The sequence below is a fragment of the Stegostoma tigrinum genome, chromosome 25 (assembly GCF_030684315.1).
Source record: "Stegostoma tigrinum isolate sSteTig4 chromosome 25, sSteTig4.hap1, whole genome shotgun sequence".
Taxonomy (NCBI): Eukaryota; Metazoa; Chordata; class Chondrichthyes; order Orectolobiformes; family Stegostomatidae; genus Stegostoma; species Stegostoma tigrinum.
In genome coordinates this window covers 52,609,533-52,628,178 of record NC_081378.1, presented here as the reverse complement: position 1 = coordinate 52,628,178, position 18,646 = coordinate 52,609,533, and the positions used below count along the sequence as shown (strand labels likewise).

General features: G+C 45.2%; 1 protein-coding gene across 1 annotated transcript in view; it reads right to left on the bottom strand.

Moving 5' to 3' along the window:
- LOC125463128 (dynein axonemal heavy chain 3-like) overlaps positions 1–18,646 on the bottom strand; it is a 556,635-nt gene that overhangs the window by 422,707 nt on the left and 115,282 nt on the right.

Below are 18,646 nucleotides of genomic sequence, written 5' to 3'. Positions count from 1 at the left end.
TTTCATTGACTGCAAAGTGCTTCAAGACAGTGAGAAATGGTGCTACATACGATGCTGCTGGTCTTTCTGTTGTTATGAATCACAAAGTTGTTTTTTTCCTCCTCTCTGACCACGTTCTCTGGCTGAACTGCTAAGGGTGCCTGGCAGTGAAGCCGCAGTTGTCGAAGTGCCATCTGCAGCTCCCAGCACTGAAGTGTAGGCCAAGCCAGGCCAGGCCAGGCACCTCTCAGACATTTATCACCATCCGACCCACACTAGTAAGGATCAGTTACATCCACCCAACAGTCAATGCTGCAGCTTGATAAATGGTGGCTTTAATTACAGTCTTCTGTTTGGAATCGCAAACAGAGGGATTTTAGAGATTTGTGCAGCCCCTGATTATTTTTCACAATCGTTTGTTACCTTCTTGATGATCTTTTTTGCACTTTCAGGGACTCCCGAATTGTCTGGTACCTTAATGAACATTTGGGGGGACTCGAAGAGAGAGAGGGATGAGAAAGAGAGTAGGGTGAGTGGGAGACAGAGAGTAGGAGAGAGAGAGGGAGGGGACAGCTTATAGGTGGGTCCTGCTGCGGGTCTATTAAAGACGGTTATCTGTCACGGATGGTACTCCCCACCACACTGTTCCCCACAACACCCCCTCCCATTGATCATACACCCTCCCCACCGATCATACCCCCACCCTCAGACCCTCCCCACTGATCCTATCCCAACCCTCACACCCTCCCCACTGATCATACCCCCAACCCTCACACCCCCTCCCACTGATCATACCCCCACCCTCACACCCTCCACACTGATCATACCCCCACCCTCACACCCTCCCCACTGATCCTATCCCAACCTTCACACCCTCCCCACTGATCATACCCCCACCCTCACAGCCCCCCACCAATCACACCCCCACCCTCACACCCCCCCACTGATCATACCCCCACCCTCACACCCTCCCCTCTGATCTTATCCCCACCCTCACACCCTCCCCACTGCTCATACCCCCACCCTCACACCCTCCCCTCTGATCATACCCCCACCCTCACACCCTCCCCACTGATCATACCCCCACCCTCACACCCTCCCCACTAATCTTACCCCCACCCTCACACCCTCCCCAATGATCATACCCCACCTCATACTGCCCACCCTGGTGAGTCGGTCTGACTGTAAAAACCTGTTGCAGAAGGAGGCAGCTCACCGTCCCTGGGTCAGGCAGTTCAAGATGTGATTTCTGATTGTCTCAAGGCTGAGGAAGTGACAATTTATGTTGGAGCACTTCAGAAATTCATTTGGTACAGTGCTGACTAACACAAATGAGTTCATTTTATTCAAGCAGCAAAAGGCTTTTGACCCTCACTAATGAGTTCCGAAGGTGTTCCACAGAGAAACAAAAGACCCAGCCTTCATCAGGGTTCCCTATGTGCAGCTTCGCCTCACCCATATTTCGCACTCAATTTAAACGAAGATCTTTGTAAATGTAACAAGTACTTCATCCTCCCAGTTGTATCAGGTAAGTTGCTTATTACACACATCAACCTCTTCTAAAGCAGAGGCAAGTATTAAAATTCATGAGGGTTGTCTTTTCAATCCTTAAACGAATTAAGGAGCTGCATAATCCCAGACAATAAAGTTCAGAAAGTTTATGACCAAGTGTGGAAAGAAAGCCTGTCCTTCTGAGTGGGCTTGGCATAGAAAGCTGTAAGTGTGTTGAGGCTACCACAAATATTGGACTGGCCAATGTGTAGTCAAGGCAAGGCAAAGATTGTAGATCTGAATTCAAATTTGGTACACTGTCCTGTAAATTCTCAATTTTAATAATTCTCCTCTTCACTTGCAAATCCCTGTGTGGCCTCACCCCGCCTGATCTCTGTAACTTCCTCCAGCTCTGTCTTCCTAAGAGAACTGTGCAGTGAGCAACAGACAGCATGTTCCACCAAGTGCCTGTGTCTGCCTTTCTGAACACAAGCTGCTGCTGTTGTTCGGGTTACAACCTGGGGATTGCTGTCTGTAGTCTGGTTATCCTCAGATGTAGCACATGGGAAATAAAGACCAAGTGATATCCCCAGGTGAGGCAGGTTAAAGCCTACAGAGACCTGAGTACACAGGCACAATTGAGCGAATCTTTCAAAGTTACAGCTCCTGAACTTCTTGCTCCTCTTAGAAAAACCAAGAAGGGGGACCCAATCAGAAACTGGGAGATCAGATATTTGGAACGGTGCTTGGGAGAGGGGCAAGGTGAAAAAGAGGGAAGGTCAGGGGGGAAGGCACGTAGTGTTCTTACCCAATCATCTTCAACTGCTTCACCAATGACCTTCCCTCCATCATAAGATCGGAGGTGGGGGCGTTCGCCAATGATTGCACAATGTTCAGCACCTTCTACAACGCCTCAGATACTGAAGCCGTCCATGTTCTGGACAAGTGGCAAGTGACATTCACGCCTCACAAATACCAGGCTATGACCATGTTCAGCAGGAGAGTATCTAACCATTCCTCCTTTTCTACATTCTGGGGGATGACTATTGACCAGAATCAAAATGCTCTCACCATATACATACAATGGCAACAAGAGCAGGTCATTGACTGGGAATACTGCAGTGGAATGCTAGGAATACTGACTTCCTGACTCCCAAAGCCTGTCCACCATCTACAACGCATAAGTCAGAAATGTAATGCAATACTCTCCATTTGGCTGGATGGGCGCAGCCCCAACACACTCAAGGGCTTGACATCATCCAGAACAAGGCAGCCCACTTGTCCGGCTCTGCATCACAAACATCCATCCCATTAGCACTGAAGCTCAGTAGCAACAGTGCATACCACCTACAAGATGCACTGCAGTAATTCACCAAAAATCCTTAGACAGCACCTTCCAAGCACACAACCATTTCCATCTAGAAGCACAAGGGCGTACATGGGAACACCACCATCTCCAAGCTCCCCCCCAAATCACTCAAGATCCTGGAAATATATTGCCGTTTCTTCACAGTCACGGAGACAAAATCCCAGAAATCCCTCCCTGGTGGCATATTGGGTCAATCTACAGCACATAGACTGCAATGGTTCAAGAAGGCAGTTCACCACCTTCTCAAGGGGAAACTAGGGATGGGCAATAAATGCTGGGCCCAGCCAGTGATGCCCATGTCCCATGAATGAATAAAATAAGATCAAGTAAGAGACTGCCACCCAACTGAGGATGATGGCTCACCTCATGCAGTTACTGGTACAATCGACTGGCAACCTTGGCATTGCCACTGAGAGGGATGAACACTGAAAGGAGAGAGAGAAAACACCCCTACATCAAGGTGTCCTCAGAGACCAGATAGGTTACTTTTCAGGCAGGCTGGCTCAGGAGGGGGAAGGTGTGAACTCTTTATCTGGCAAGTCAGGTCCACAGGATCACAAGTACCTCTGGTGTATCTAGCTGCGGGATCACAGAGTAGCCATAAAGGGAGGCTCCCTTCCCTGGAAATGGTTGGATGGCTATCTGCTTCTAAATGGGACTGTCTCCGTGTTTCTCAATTATCAATGGGGATGTGAAGTCAATTATTGTCTCATGAATGGGTCTGACTGGTCAGTAGGTAGCTATGCCCTGGCCACTCCCACAGTTTAGAATGGCCTGGAGTGGCAGGAAGACTTTGAGTTCCCTCCTGACACCTTCTCACTATGATCTTAGTGAGTTCAATCAGGGGGCCGTGGATGACAGATGTACACAGGAGTGTCAGGGATTCTGTCCACACTGAGAGCTGGTTCTGAGGAAGCTGGGTAAGTGTCAAGGACTTTCCACATGTTAAAGAAGGGTGACTTGGTGATGGGATACTTATTTCAGAAAAGCATGATCCTGAAGAAATTTGCTCGCAACAGTTACCTTTGAGGTGGAGGAAGCATTTCTAGCACCTTGCCATTATTTGGGAAGCTCGGCTCATTCGATCATGTTTTTGAAGACTGGGCCCAATATGTGGAAAGAATGCATTATTTTTTCAGGGCAAATGACATTGGAGCAGATGAAAAGCAATGAGTAATTTTTGCGATAGCTTGTGGACCCGCAGCCTTTTCAGTTATAAGGAGCCTAACTTTCCCTGAGGCACCAGATATTAAACAGTTGGCAGATTTATTCAAAGAATATTATGACCCCGGCCTCCTCTAGTACTGAGACATTATCGGTTTTACTTGGCAATTCAAGAACCAGGGGTATCAATATCGGGATATTTGGCCATATTTAATGATTGGCAGAGGCATGTAACTTTGGAGTAACCCTTAATGAGATGCTGAGGGACCAGTTGGTATGTGAGATTAATGATGTAACCATGAAAAAGCTGAAACTCAACTGGACTTCACAGAGGCACTGCAACTAGATTTCTCATTTGAAAACACCGCAAGTGGAGCATATGAGTTACTGGGTATGCTGATGGGAGTGGACACACTTGCCAGGCTGACTGAGCTTGGGGAACACCACTTGAGTGAAGGCAACTGCAGAGCTTCACTTAGGCCATATCCTGAACAGAGGCTTAGGTCAGCCCACAGCAGAACCCCAAACAAAACCAAGCCTCGATTGAATGGTTAAAATTTTCTTCAGAATCCGGGCTGGTTAGCTATTGTAGTTGCTGCTGGTACATAGACATGGGACAGCAAAAGAGTCCCACTAAACCTAAACTGAGCAAGAGAGCTATTAGACCGGTATCCAGGAGAGTGCATCTACATCTGGTTTGGAACAGTTACATTGCTGAGCAACATCCAAATCAGAACTAATCTAAGTAAACATTAGACTAAATGGTTACCCAATTCTAATGGAGGTCAATAATGGCGCGGCCATTTCAGTGATCACAGAATCAATCTTTCAACAAAATTCACTCTTGCATCCAACACTTAAGTTTGCGCAAAACCAAGACTGAGAGTCTGTACCGGGAACCTTTACAGACTAAAGGTACAACTTTGGTTCTTGTCTCTAATGAGAAGCAGCGGGGTCAGTTACCACTGACTGTAGTTAAAGGCTCGGGCCCAGGCCTATTGGGACGAAATTGGCTAAGACAGATTCATCTTGATTGGCTTAACATTTTTGATTTGCAAATAGCTGCCTGAGTGGAGTCCTGATTAAACACCTGGAAGTTTTTCAGAGAGATCTGGGACTACCAAAGGAGACAAGACCACTTTGCACGTTAACCAGCAAACAATTCCATGATTCTGCAAGATCTGCCCTTTGCCATTTCCCTTACAGGCAAAAGGAGAGGCTGAAATCAGGAGGCTGGAAAGTGAAAGAATCATCAAACCGGTCCAGTGTGCGGAATGGGCAGCATCAGTTATAACAACTGTGAAAACTGAAATACCTGTGGATGTTGTAAATCAGGAACAAAAACAGAAGTTGGTGGAAATGCTCAGCAGCAAGTTCTGAGGAAGAGTCAACCGAACCAAAACATTAACTGATCTTTTCTTCACAGATGCTGCCAGCTATGCTGAGCTTTCCCAGCAACTTCTGTTTTTGCAACAATTGTGAAGCCTTACAGGTCCGTTCACCTTTGTAGAGATTTTAAACAAATAGTAAACTGGTTTTTGCAGCTGGATAAATACCCATTTCCTCGCATAGAGGATTTATTGTTAAAGCTGGCTGGGTGGGAGGATGAGCTATCCTTCACGAAGCTGGATACAAGCCATGTGTACTTGCAACTGCAGTTTGATGAGAATTCCCAGAAGTACACTACAATTAATACCCACAAAGGTTTGTACCAGCCATTTTGGGTATTGTTGGCCTGTGCAATTTTTCAGTGTATGATGGAGAACATTTAACAAGGTCAATCCCAGGTCTCCATTTGTCTAGATGACATGCTAATAACAAGTAAAGACCAATAAGGAGCAGTTGGAGAAATGGGGCATAGTTCTGAGATGTTTCTCCCTGGTGGGGACTGCCTTAGAAGGGAAAAATGTATGATCCAGGCAACCCAAGTGACCTACTTGGACTACAGAATCAACAAAACCGGGTTATACACATTGGAAGATAAAGTGAGAGCGATCAAAGGCGCCCTGGCTCCCATGTCTGTACCGGAACTTAGATCTTTCCTTGGGCTGTGAAATATTATGGAAAGTTCATAAATAACCTGGTCTCCATCCTAACACCATTGCATCAGCTCTTAAAAAAGGATCAGCCTTGGAAATGGTCACGTAGCCAAGCCAAAGCTTTCAGGGAAATGAAGAAACGGCTGTCATCCTTGAAGGCGTTGGCACACTGTCATCCCAAGTGAGATGTAGCATTGACATGTGATGTCTCCCCGAACTGCATCAGCGTAGTTTTAGCTCATAGGGGGCCAAATGGAGAGGAATGCCCAATCGTGTATGCATCCAGGACTTAGGCTAATGCAGCGCGTAAATAGCCCAGATAGAGAAGGAAGGTTTGGCGGTCTTATGTGGAGTCAAGAAGTTTTACCAATGGATGTACGTTTACCATAATAATGAACCATAAACCCTGGTAGGTCTGCTAAAGGAGGACGAGGCTGTGCCGCTCAGAGTTCCAGGCCCAATTCAGCAGTGGGCTCCAATACTGAGTGCATATTGTGCATAAGTTGCAACACCATCCGGGAGATCAAGTAGCAAATGTGAACGCATTCAGCCACATCCCACGAGCAGGAATACCACTGATGCTATCACCACTGGAAGAGTAACAGTTTTAAATTTTCTGGACACACTTCGAGTCACAGCTGACAATATCAGACATTGGATGCAGAAGGATCCATTCCTGGCAAAACCGCAACAGCTGGTGGTGATGGGGGAAACCCAAAGGGCTGTCACAACCAGAGCTGAAATGTTTTTGGACCTGGAATGACCAATTCGCAGGAAAGAATGGCACATTATTATGGGGAGCAAGGGTTGATTGTCCAGAGCAAAGGTCACCCTCAGATCCTGGCCAAACTCCACCAAGGTCATCCAGGGGGTTTTCCAAAATGAAGATGTTAGCAAGAAATTATCTCTGGTGGCCACGATTGGCATAGCTGTGTTGGTGGACAGTGCCCAAAGTGCCAACAAGGACAAAAGCTACAGGCAGCAGCTCCTCACATTCATGAGTATGGCCAGGTAAATCCTGGACGAGGTTACATGATGACTATGCAGGTCCGTTCATGGGTTCAAAGTTCGTAGTAATTATGGACCCCCGCTTGAAGTGGCTGGATATGCAGAGAGTTCATTTGTCAAAACTGCAATTGTATTTTACAATACACAGGCTCCCGGAAGTGTTGGTCACAGATAACAGGCCATCTTTCACCAGTAGGGAATTTGAGTATTTCCTAAAGTCAAATGGTATTCATCATATAAGGCCATGCTATCCATCATCTGATAGTCTGGCACAAACAGCAGTCCAAACTTTGAAGGCAGGTTTAAAGAAACAGCCCACTGCTTCACTAGATACCAAACTGTCCCAGTTCCTATTTGACTAACACACCACCTCTCATGCAACTACAGGGATAGCTCCAGCAGAGTCGTTAATGGGGAGTTATATCTGATCTTTCTGGACCTTGCAGGGGCAGAGTGAAATGGCATCAGGAACACCAATGCTAGACACAAGGGTCTGCTAAGCGAGAGAGATGGTTTACTTCAAGAGATGAAGTTCAGTCTAGGGACCACGGGAATGGCCCTGCATGAGTAAGGACATGGTCAACATGAGGTCAGAACCAGTGACCTATAAGGTTTGGATGGGTACAATGGTCCTGAACAAGTACATAGACCATATGAAAGCTGCAAACTCACAAGTGGTGCAGCAGCAAAACATTCCTGGCTCCTCAGCTGCCTTTCTGACTGTTCCAGAACTCATGGGCTCTCCCTCTCCATCAAGCATTGAAAATTACCTCAGAGCCTGAGATGGACTCATGGATGTTCCCTCCTCGATGCCTTTGCTACCTGAATAGGAGAATGCATTTCTTTGGACCCCTCTTGAGGGGCATGAGATGAGATACTATGCGTTACAGGCCGCCTGTACCAGAAGGTGAGTTGATGGAATCTGACCCTAAGCTAAAATGCCCCAGGAAGAGTTTCAAAAAATAGAACTGGCCTATGTCCTTGGACTCAGAGGGGAAGGGATGCAGTGATTATAATAAGGTCAGTCAGGTGGACCTCACAGAATATGAATTCCCTGACTGAGGCTGTTAATCTGGTCTAATCAGGGAGCCCTGGCTGACAGATACAAACAGGAGTGCCAGGCACCTTGCTCACTCTAAGAGCTGGCTCTGAGGGAGCTGGGTCAGGGGCAAGGATTTTTCACTTGCAAATAAAGGGTGCCTAGGTAAAAGGATACAACCTCTGTGGAGTTATTTCACTTCCTGTGCTATTTTCTGAGGAGTCCTGCCTCCCAGCCTATCTCACAGGATGATGGAAGCATCTGGTGTCACTTTTCCTAAGCTTTACTATCTTCATCCCCCAGGCAGTTACTCAGAATGAACAGTGCAGATTCTGAGCAGGATGGTTTGGTTTTCCAGCCAGTTTTGTTGGAGCAACAAAATGCCAGAATTTAAGCATCTAAATAAAAACTGAAAAAACTGCAGATGCTGTAAATCAGAAATGAAAACAGAAGTAGCTGGAAAAGCTCAGCAGATCTGGCAGCATTTATGTAGAAAAATCAGGGTTAATGTTTCGAGGCTGAGGAAGGGTCACCGGATCCAAAACGCTAACTCTGATTTTATCTTCACAGATGCTGCCTGACCTGCTGAGCTTTTGCAGCAACTTCTGTTTTTTTGTTGAAGCATCTAAAGGTGTGTGGTTTTTCTGTTTCCTTCCTGTAGCCTGAAACTTATGCTGGAGATCAAAACTCTATGGAACTGGCAAACAGATAAATGACATAGAGAAGTCCAACAGTTCCTAGCAGAAATGATTCTACAAGGAGATACAGAACCCATCTGGCTCTTTCTTTCTTATTCTCCAGGCTGTGGACAGCACGTAGTCCAGTGAGCACTTCACAGTGAAGTTTGGGGGCCAGTACACACATGTTGGAATGTTCCAAAACCTAATAGCACCCAGGAACATGGCATTCCTGAGCATGTTGACACCTCAATGATAAATTAAAACTTGACAGAAGTTAAAAAAGTTCCAATTCCAAATTTTGGGCGAAACAACAAAGAACAAACACTTGCTACAAATTAAACTGTAACTGTAACGAAATAAAAGTGTCAGAATGGTATAAGTCAAAGGCTGAAGATTATTAACTTAAAATTCAAAAACCATTGACCAGTAGTAAATCCGTCCATATAAGAAAATGGCTGCACCTTATATGGAGAGAGGTTTGAGTGGGACTTCAACAAAACCCAAAGCTCATATCAAAAGCTCAATCGCTGAATGGATGAGAAAGCAGCAGAAATACAAATAAACAAGGTTTTCATCTGGCGTGGGTTAATAGAGTTCACGAATGCAGAGAAGCAATGCATTTTATTCGTGAAAAGTAGGCAAATATTTGAATGAGACCAAGATACAGAATGATAGAAGGAGAGTGGGGCATTGGGGTTAATCTGAGTTTGATGCAGGGCAATGAGGAGATAGTGGGACATACAGATTAATTTGGGATTGATACAGGGCTGTGGAGTGAAAGCGGGGCAATGGGATTAGTTTGGTTGGTATTCCATTGATTTGTTTGACTAGATGGGTGTTGAAGGTGAGGTGGGTTGTGAGGCACAGATCCAGCAGTGTCAGGGTGCTGTCCTTGTTGATGCTGTTGATATCATGGGGTGCCTGCCTTCCTGATTTGTCCAGCAGTGTTGTCTCTTTGGCTAGGTCGATGTTTATGGATGTAAATAGTGTTACATTGAAAGATATCATTACCTCATCCTGTTCTATTCTGGTGTCCTTGATGATGGTGAGGAATTCTTGGGAGGAGTGGATGGAATGGGTAGTGTTGTCTACTAAGTATGTCAGTTTCTATTGTCCCGACCCAAAACGTCAGCTTTCCTGCTTCCCTGATGCTGCCTGGCCAACCGTGTTCATCCAGCTGCACACCTTGTTATCTCAGTTTCAGTTGTCGTTCTTTGGCTAGTCCATATGTTGGCGTGCCTGGTAGTGAGATAACGGGTCTGTGGGGACCCCTGGTTTGTGTACTTTAAGGAGTCCGTAGAAGCGGGGTGTGTTGGATCCCTCTAGGTCCATTTACTGGCAGTCTGTCTTGCTAATATCTCCTGAGTTGTGTAATTTCTTCAGGGCTGTCATAATCTGGTTCTCTAATTGTGGTATAACAAGGTGTAGAGCTGGATGAACACAGCAGGCCAAGCAACATCAGAGGAGCAGGAAAGCTGACGTTTTGGGCCTAGACCTTTCTTCTGAAGAAGGGACCAGACCCAAAACATCAGCTTTCCTGCTCCTCTGATGCTGCTTGGCGTGCTGTGTTCATCCAGCTGTACACCTTGTTATCACAGTTTCTCCAGCACTGGCAGCTCCTACTGTCCCTAATTGTGGTGTTGGGTCTATCACCGTCTGTTGTTAGGTATCAGTATTGGCTTTCTCAGTGTATTGGGCTGTATTAAGAATTACTGTCATGTGACCTTTGTCAATTACTGTCATGTGACCTTTGCATTGCTGCTTCTGCAGTCATTCCTGATATCAGGGATGACTGCAGAAGCAGCAATGCAAAGATGAAAATGGATAGCGCTCCCCACCCAATAACCCAAATTCTGGGTCCACTATGTTGATGACATTTTTGGAATTATCAAATGCACTAGACTGGAAGAAACCCAGCAACATATAAACAACATCCTCCCTGGAATAAAATTCACAAAAGAAGAAGAGAACAATAACTGACTGTCCTTCCTAGACGTAATCAATGAATATAAGAACAATAGGGAACTTCGGACCAGTGTAGATGGAAAGACCACACGTATGGACTAGATATTTAATTACACCAGCAAAGCACCCCGAAACCCATAAATGGAGCTGCATCAGGACATCATTCAAATGAGTCACAACAGACTGCAGCAACGTGGAATTGCACAAAACAGAACAGTTGTTTTTAAAAGGAATGGATACCCAAAAAGCACTGCCATTACCTCTGTGACAGACACACTAGACACCCTACTGTACATCAGAGATATATGAGAGATGACCACCAGACTACTCAGACCCTTACGTATCAGGGTAATCCACAAACCAACAACCACCCTGCAGCAGCTACTGACAAACATAAAGGATCCCATACCCACAACCAATAAAACTAATATAATATATAAAATACCATGCAAGGCCTGTGAGAAACATTACATGGGCCAAACTGGAAGAAAACTGACAACGAGGATACACAAACACCAACGAGATACCAGGAGACACTACCAATTCTTACTGGTCTCAGTACACACGGACAAAAAAGGACACGAATTTGACTGGGACAACACATCCCTAATAGCATAAACCAAACAGAGGCATGCAGGGAATTCCAGGAGGCCTGGGATTCCAATCGGAACTCCGTCAACAAACACATTGAACTGGACCCGATATACAAACCACTGAAAAACAGAACTGGAAGTGATGCCGATCATCCCAGCAAACTGCGACATATAAATAACAAGTGGACAGAACACCGATACTTCACCGGTGCCACACTGACAGTGTTACCTAACAGGGTGATGAAATGTCTGCAATCAAACACACCAGCTTGGTGAGCAAGATAATAAAATGTGAGGCTGGATGAATACAGCAGGCCCAGCAGCATCTCAGGAGCACAAAAGCTGACGTTTCGGGACTAGACCCTTCATCAGAGAGGGGGATGGGGAGAGGGAACTGGAATAAATAGGGAGAGAGGGGGAGGCGGACTGAAGATGGAGAGAAAAGAAGATAGGTGGAGAGGAGAGTATAGGTGGGGAGGTAGGGAGGGGATAGGTCAGTCCAGGGAAGACGGACAGGTCAAGGAGGTGGGATGAGGTTAGTAGGTAGGAAATGAAGGTGCGGCTTGAGGTGGGAGGAAGGGATGGGTGAGAGGAAGAACAGGTTAGGGAGGCAGAGACAGGCTGGATTGGTTTTGGGATGCAGTGGGTGGAGGGGAAGAGCTGGGCTGGTTGTGTGGTGCAGTGGGGACACATCCGCAACACATCCCTCACACCCTGCCCCCGCCACAACTGTCCAAAGAGGATCCCCCTCGTCCTTCCATACCACCCCACCAACCTCCGGAAACAACGCATCATCCTCCGACACTTCCGCCATCTATAATCCGACCCCACCACCCAAGACATTTTTCCATCCCCACCCCTGTCTGCTTTCCGGAGAGACCACTCTCTCCGTGACTCCCTTGTTCACTCCACACTGCCCTCCAACCCCACCACACTCGGCACCTTCCCCTGCAAGCGCAGGAAATGCTACACTTGCCCCCACAGCTCCTCCCTCACCCCTATCCCAGGCCCCAAAATGACTTTCCATATTAAGCAGAGGTTCACCTGCACATCTGCCAATGTGGTATACTGTATCCACTGTACCCAGTGTGGCTTCCTCTACATTGGGGAAACCAAGCGGAGGCTTGGGGACCGCTTTGCCGAACACCTCCGCTCGGTTTGCAATAAACAACTGCACCTCCCAGTCGCGAACCATTTCCACTCCCCCTCCCATTCTTTAGATGACATGTCCATCATGGGCCTCCTGCAGTGCCACAATGATGCCACCAGAAGGTTGCAGGAACAGCAACTCATATTCCGCTTGGGAACCCTGCAGCCCAATGGTATCAATGTGGACTTCACCAGCTTCAAAATCTCCCCTTCCCCAACCGCATCCCAAACCCAGCCCAGTTCGTCCCCTCCCCCCACTGCACCACACAACCAGCCCAGCTCTTCTTTTCTCTCCATCTTCGGTCCGCCTCCCCCTCTCTCCCTATTTATTCCAGAACCCTCACCCCATCCCCCTCTCTGATGAAGGGTCTAGGCCCGAAACGTCAGCTTTTGTGCTCCTGAGATGCTGGGCCTGCTGTGTTCATCCAGCCTCACATTTTATTATCTTGGATTCTCCAGCATCTGCAGTTCCCATTATCACAGCTTGGTGAGCAAGTCTGCAACATTACCAGGAGGGAATGGAGAAGTGCGCTTACTTTGGAATTGATGCAGATCTCTGGAGAGTGGGAAAGTACAAATATTTTGGGAATGATACAATTCTATGAAACACTGTGATTACTTGCAGATTTTCTGGAGGCATTTGATAAGATGTCACACCAAAGGCAGAAAATAAAAGCTCATGGTGTAGAGGGTCACATATTAGCAATGATGGAAACTCAGCTGGCTGGCAGAAAGCTGAGAGCACACATGAATGTGCCTTTGATTAGCAGGATGATGAATGGGAGTCCCCTGGGGCGTGTACAGGGCTTCAATGTTTTACAGTTTACATCAATGACTTAGATGAGAGGAGTAAAGGCCTGGTGGCTAAATGAGAGATGACAGTAAGAGAGTATGTTGTGACTACGGTATAAAGAGTGTGAAGAGGAATATAGATAGGTTGAGGCAGTGTGCATTAAATTCTGGCAGATGGAGTACGATGTAGAAAATGTAAAGGTGTTCACTTTAGCAGGAGGTATGAGAAACAATAATGACTGCAGGATTCCAAAGTGTAAAGGAATCTCAGTGTCCTTGAGTGGATGAGTCACACAGAGCCAGTTTACAGGTAGAGTACGGAAAAAAAGTTCATTGGATGCTATCCTTTATTACAAGGTGAATTGAACATAAAAGTAAGGATGTTACTTTTCAGTTATACAAAGCAGTGATGAGACCACATCTCAAATACTGTGCGTATCTTTATTCTCCCCATACATGACGAAGGATGTAAACATGTCAGAGGCAGTTCAGAGGAGATCTACAAGATTTACGCATAGAATAAGTGGGTTGTTGTTGTATGAGGATAGGTTGTACAGACTGAGCTGGTTCCACTGAAGTTTAGAAGAGTGGAAGGTGTGCATTTATTTTGGAATTGATGCAGGGCTTTTGAGAAAGAGTAGGGGAAAGATATTTTTTTCAGTTTGATATATGTTTATAGGAATAGAGTGGGAAAATGGGATTAGTTTTGAAATAATCTAAGCAAAGATCATTACACACACAATGAGCCCTATGGTAAATATTTGAATCTGCGTGGAATAGCTGCCAATTCAATGATATTTAACTTTTTTCTCTAATTAATCCTTTGCTTCAATATCTTGGACCACTCTGTTGTCTCAAATTTACCCAAACACCGTGACAAATTGACAATGCACCAGGGTTTTGTGGAGAGCCTTCCTCACTGTGTTCAAACCTTTTATTACCTATTTTCACATGATGTTTCTTGGAAGAGAAGACTTGCATTTATGTGACACTTTTCACAAACAAATACAGTGCTCATCTGCTGACCACGACACTCTTGTCAGCGAATGAACTACTTCTCGGTTGCACAACAGAAAACCCGGCAACTGGTTTACAAACACCACCTTCAGGCAAGAAGGTGATAACAAGCGGATAAACTGGGCTTGATGATAAAGTTTGAGGAATAAATATTGACCATGGCATGCCTCTTCTCTCATATGGGTTGTAACATCATAAAACTTCTGCATATGTAACTGACTTAACACACGGCAAAGTCTTGTTTAATTTCAGGGTAGTAAAGGAAAAAAATAGAGGCTTTAAACAATCATATGACTGATAAGATAGATGAAGAAAAGTTTAGTTCAAGCGGCAAATCTTAAAAAAGGGTTTTAAAAAAGGATTAAACTTGAGCAGAAACAAACTTGGTTGAAAAGTCCAGACAAACATTACTTACTGATAGCTCTGGCTCTCTACTCTCTGTTGTCAACTGGACAATAGTTATTTAGACATAAGTTAAAAGTTTTTGCATGCTTGCCGTTTCTGCCTTTCATACTTTAAAATGCCTGGAATATTTATACGTGTATAACCCTGTAGTTAAATAATGTTTTCAGCATTGTAGAAAGTAAGGCATGAGTGACGTTTTTAAAAGTTTTTTTCAAACATCCTATGGTCACTATAGGTTTCTTTGATGCGGACATGGGCATGGACATGCTGTGGCTTGGCATCATGGAGCATGAAACACCATGGGTTTGTGGGTAGGCATGCAGCTGGGAATGGGCGCATGAGGGGGAATGGTGAGATAGGAGACAGACATACTTGACATGGAGCTCAGAAGGCGGACCTTTTGCATTTACCCTGCAGAAGATTGAATTTACCCTGCAGAAGACTTCCTCCTGGGCCTCTGAGATACCCGGAACCACAAACCTTTTAGAGGTTGCCACAAACCCATAAAAACCACAGAGCAGTATGTCCTGCCTAATTCTCAATGGAGTCACCTTGGTCAGGAATGCTGGGGGTAGGTTTGTGACCCCCATTAGCCCGGACCTTAATTGGTACTGCTAGAAATCAGGGTGTTCAGAATCCCGGGATCAGGAGGTTTTTAAAGAGGCATTCTGACCTGGAGAAAATCCAAGCCATTATAAATTCAATCCCAATATTGCTGACCAGCATCTTAAGCTAAAATCTTTCCTTTTCCCATTTACACTTGCCCTTCAGCCTCGCACTATCACCCCTTTTTTCTGATGCTTCACCTCTTTCTCTTTGTCCCACTGCCCTCTAAACCTGTTACATCGCCAATCCTTCCCAACTCTAATGAAAGGTCACGAACCTGAATACAAACTCTGGTTCTCTCTCCACTGATACTGAGCTTCGTCAGCATTTACTGTTTTTATCACAGATTTCTTGTGTGCACCGTATTTTACTTTTGGAGACAGAAATTGATTTGAATGGGGTGTTGGAGGACAGTGGTCTGTGCTTAAGAAACACTGAAGGCAACTTAATCTTCAATGGGGGCACAAAATGGGCACTACTGGATTGGCTGCCATAACAGTCAAGGAAATGGTATTTTAGGAGGGCAGTAGGATGCCCAGCTAATGGGCTATCATGTACAAGGTACCTCAATCAAAGCTAAGACCAGTCATAGAACACTACAGCACAGAAACAGGCCCTTCAGCCCACTAGTCATTGGTGACTGTAGCTCAGGAAGGTGCCTCAGGTCTGTACTCCCCAGAGTGGAATCTCTAACCAGTGCTCCCTGTTTACATTGAAATTGTCCATCCACCATGAAATAAACCAGGATACACCCACTTCAGGTTGGGAACTGGAAAAACATTTGATCTGGCCGGTTACACTCATTGTAAGAGAAGTACATCATTCAGCAACGAGCACAGAAAATTTGAAACTATTTATTTAAGCAACAGGACTAAGATAGAGAATTAGTTTATGATGACAGGCTGTCACTTTAAGAGAATGACTGACTTAGGAAGCAGTCATGCTGGCCAACAGGCAGAAGTAGAGACGTTCTAGTCTTAAGCCTGGGGCAGGTCATACTGCTGTATCAGCGCATCATTGAAATATCTGTCTATCTATCTCTGAGGAGGAGGGAAAAAGGCTTCAGGACCCTAATAAGTTCCAAACCCATTCCTCACATGTCTCTGCGACGCTGACAGTGTGCAAGTGGAGAGCAGAGATCGGGAAGAAGCGTTTAGCAACACACCAACAAACAAAGGTGTGTGATTTATATTCTCAATTGTTAGTGGGGAGACAGAATTACAAATCACCACGATGGTAACAGCTGAGAACACACTGAACAAATAGAGGCTCCCACTGATTGATCTATTCCCATGGCGGGATCTCAGATCTCTGAGCAACGTCCAGTGATGTGTAATGATCTTCACTAAACGTGGTGATGATTAACCATCTATTGAATTGCTCCACAGCCCAGGGAGAGGAATACAAACATGGTCACAGCATTAAAGGTCATAGCGCCTGGAGACGAATACTTGCAGCTCCTTTGTGGGTATCTCACTTTGATTAAAAGCACTGTCCACAAAGTGTACATACCAACATCGAATTCAATTAGTGGATGTTCAAATCAGATTGCCTTGAATGGAAGAGGCTTGCACCAGCTGCACTACAGTGTTCCCTGGTATCAACAGCAAGCACCTCTTAACTGGGTCTTTAAATATGAGGGTGTTTTAATTAAGTGATGCACGTAGAGTTTGCACTAACATGAAATGAACAAGTGGAAAAGAAATTTTTACACTGCAGAAGGAAGTCATTGACCAATGTTTTAATATAGCGCTCCAAACTAATCCACTATCCCACTCTCTCCCCACAGTTCTGTATCAATCCCAAACCAATCCACTATCCCACTCTCTCCCCACAGTTCTGTATCAATCCCAAACCAATCCACTATCCCACTCTCTCCCCATAGTCATGTATCAATCCCAAACTAATCCACTATCCCACTCTCTCCCCGTAGTCCTGTATCAATCCCAAACTAATCCACTATCCCACTCTCTCCCTATCATCCTGTAACAATCCCAAACTTATCCCACTCTGTCGCCATAGTCCAGTATCAATCCCAACCAGTCCACTATCCCACTCTCTCCCCATAGCCCTGTATCAATCCCAAAATTATCCCAATGTCCCGCTCTCTCCCCATAGTCCTGTATCAATCCCAAACTAATCCACTATCCCACTCTCTCCTCATAGTCCTGCATCAGTCTCAAACTTATCCCAATGTCCCACTCTCTCCCCATAGCCCTGTATCAATCCCAAACTAATCCACTATCCCACACTCTCTCCATAGTCCTGTATCAATCCCAAATTTATCCCACTATCCCACTCTCTCCCCATAGCCCTGTACAAATCTCCAAAATAATCCCACTGTCCTGCACCCTCTGCATTACCCTGCATCAATCCCACCTTCATCCCACTCTCGTGCTCTCTCTCCATAGCACTAAATCAATCCCAAATCCCTGTTTCATTTGAGAAAATTGTTACAAAATTTGAATGGTCAAAAGAAAGTCGGTCCATTCTACTGCTAAGACTGGGGATAGCATTAGAAATATGCCAGTCTACTTCAGGCGTATAGTTTAATGATGAGATTAAAGTGGAAACTGGCGTGGGTAATGTGTTTGTGCTTGGACCTGACATTTACACAGAAGAGTGTAGAGACGTGAAGAAGAAGCCAAATCATAATTTTGTGGAATTTGTTGCAGAAAAGGAAATGTGACCTGATGGATGGTGTCAAGAATTGAACAAAATTTCAAAACTGTGGTTTATGTACGAGTTTACAATAGTGCCTCATTAGGAATCAGGTCCCACCTGGAAGACCATAACATTTCAAAGATAAACTATGCCTTGTCTCACTTGCATGTAAGTAGTTGTCAGATGTGGTCTGCAATGAAATCTAAATATATAAGAACACTGAGGAGGATACCAGGATTTAAGAGACCCATGCTCCTCAGAACAAGTAAAAAAAACTGCATTATTCAAGAAGCCAATACGTTATTTTCATGATGAGGACATAGCAGAGCTGACTAGTGGAAATTAAGAAATAAAACTGTGCCATTGAGGGACTGGATAACATGTCTCCTGAGAGTGATATACCAGTGGATGAGGCTTGCCAAAAAACAGTAGCTTTGAAAGTTTTTGCTCCTGGAAAAGATCACAATGCAGAAAATAAGAGAAGATTTGTGTTCCCCCATTTTTCTTCCACAAAATAGACAAATTGATGGCCTAAACCTTCTGATCTGAGTGAGACATAGGGGCTTGGACCCAGATTAGTAAAAACAAAACTACCTTCTCAGCTTCGTTTCTCAGGCCTGATTTCCGGAGCAGGACTCATTCCAACAGGTGCAGTTCAGCAAACCACATGAACAGCATCAGAGGTC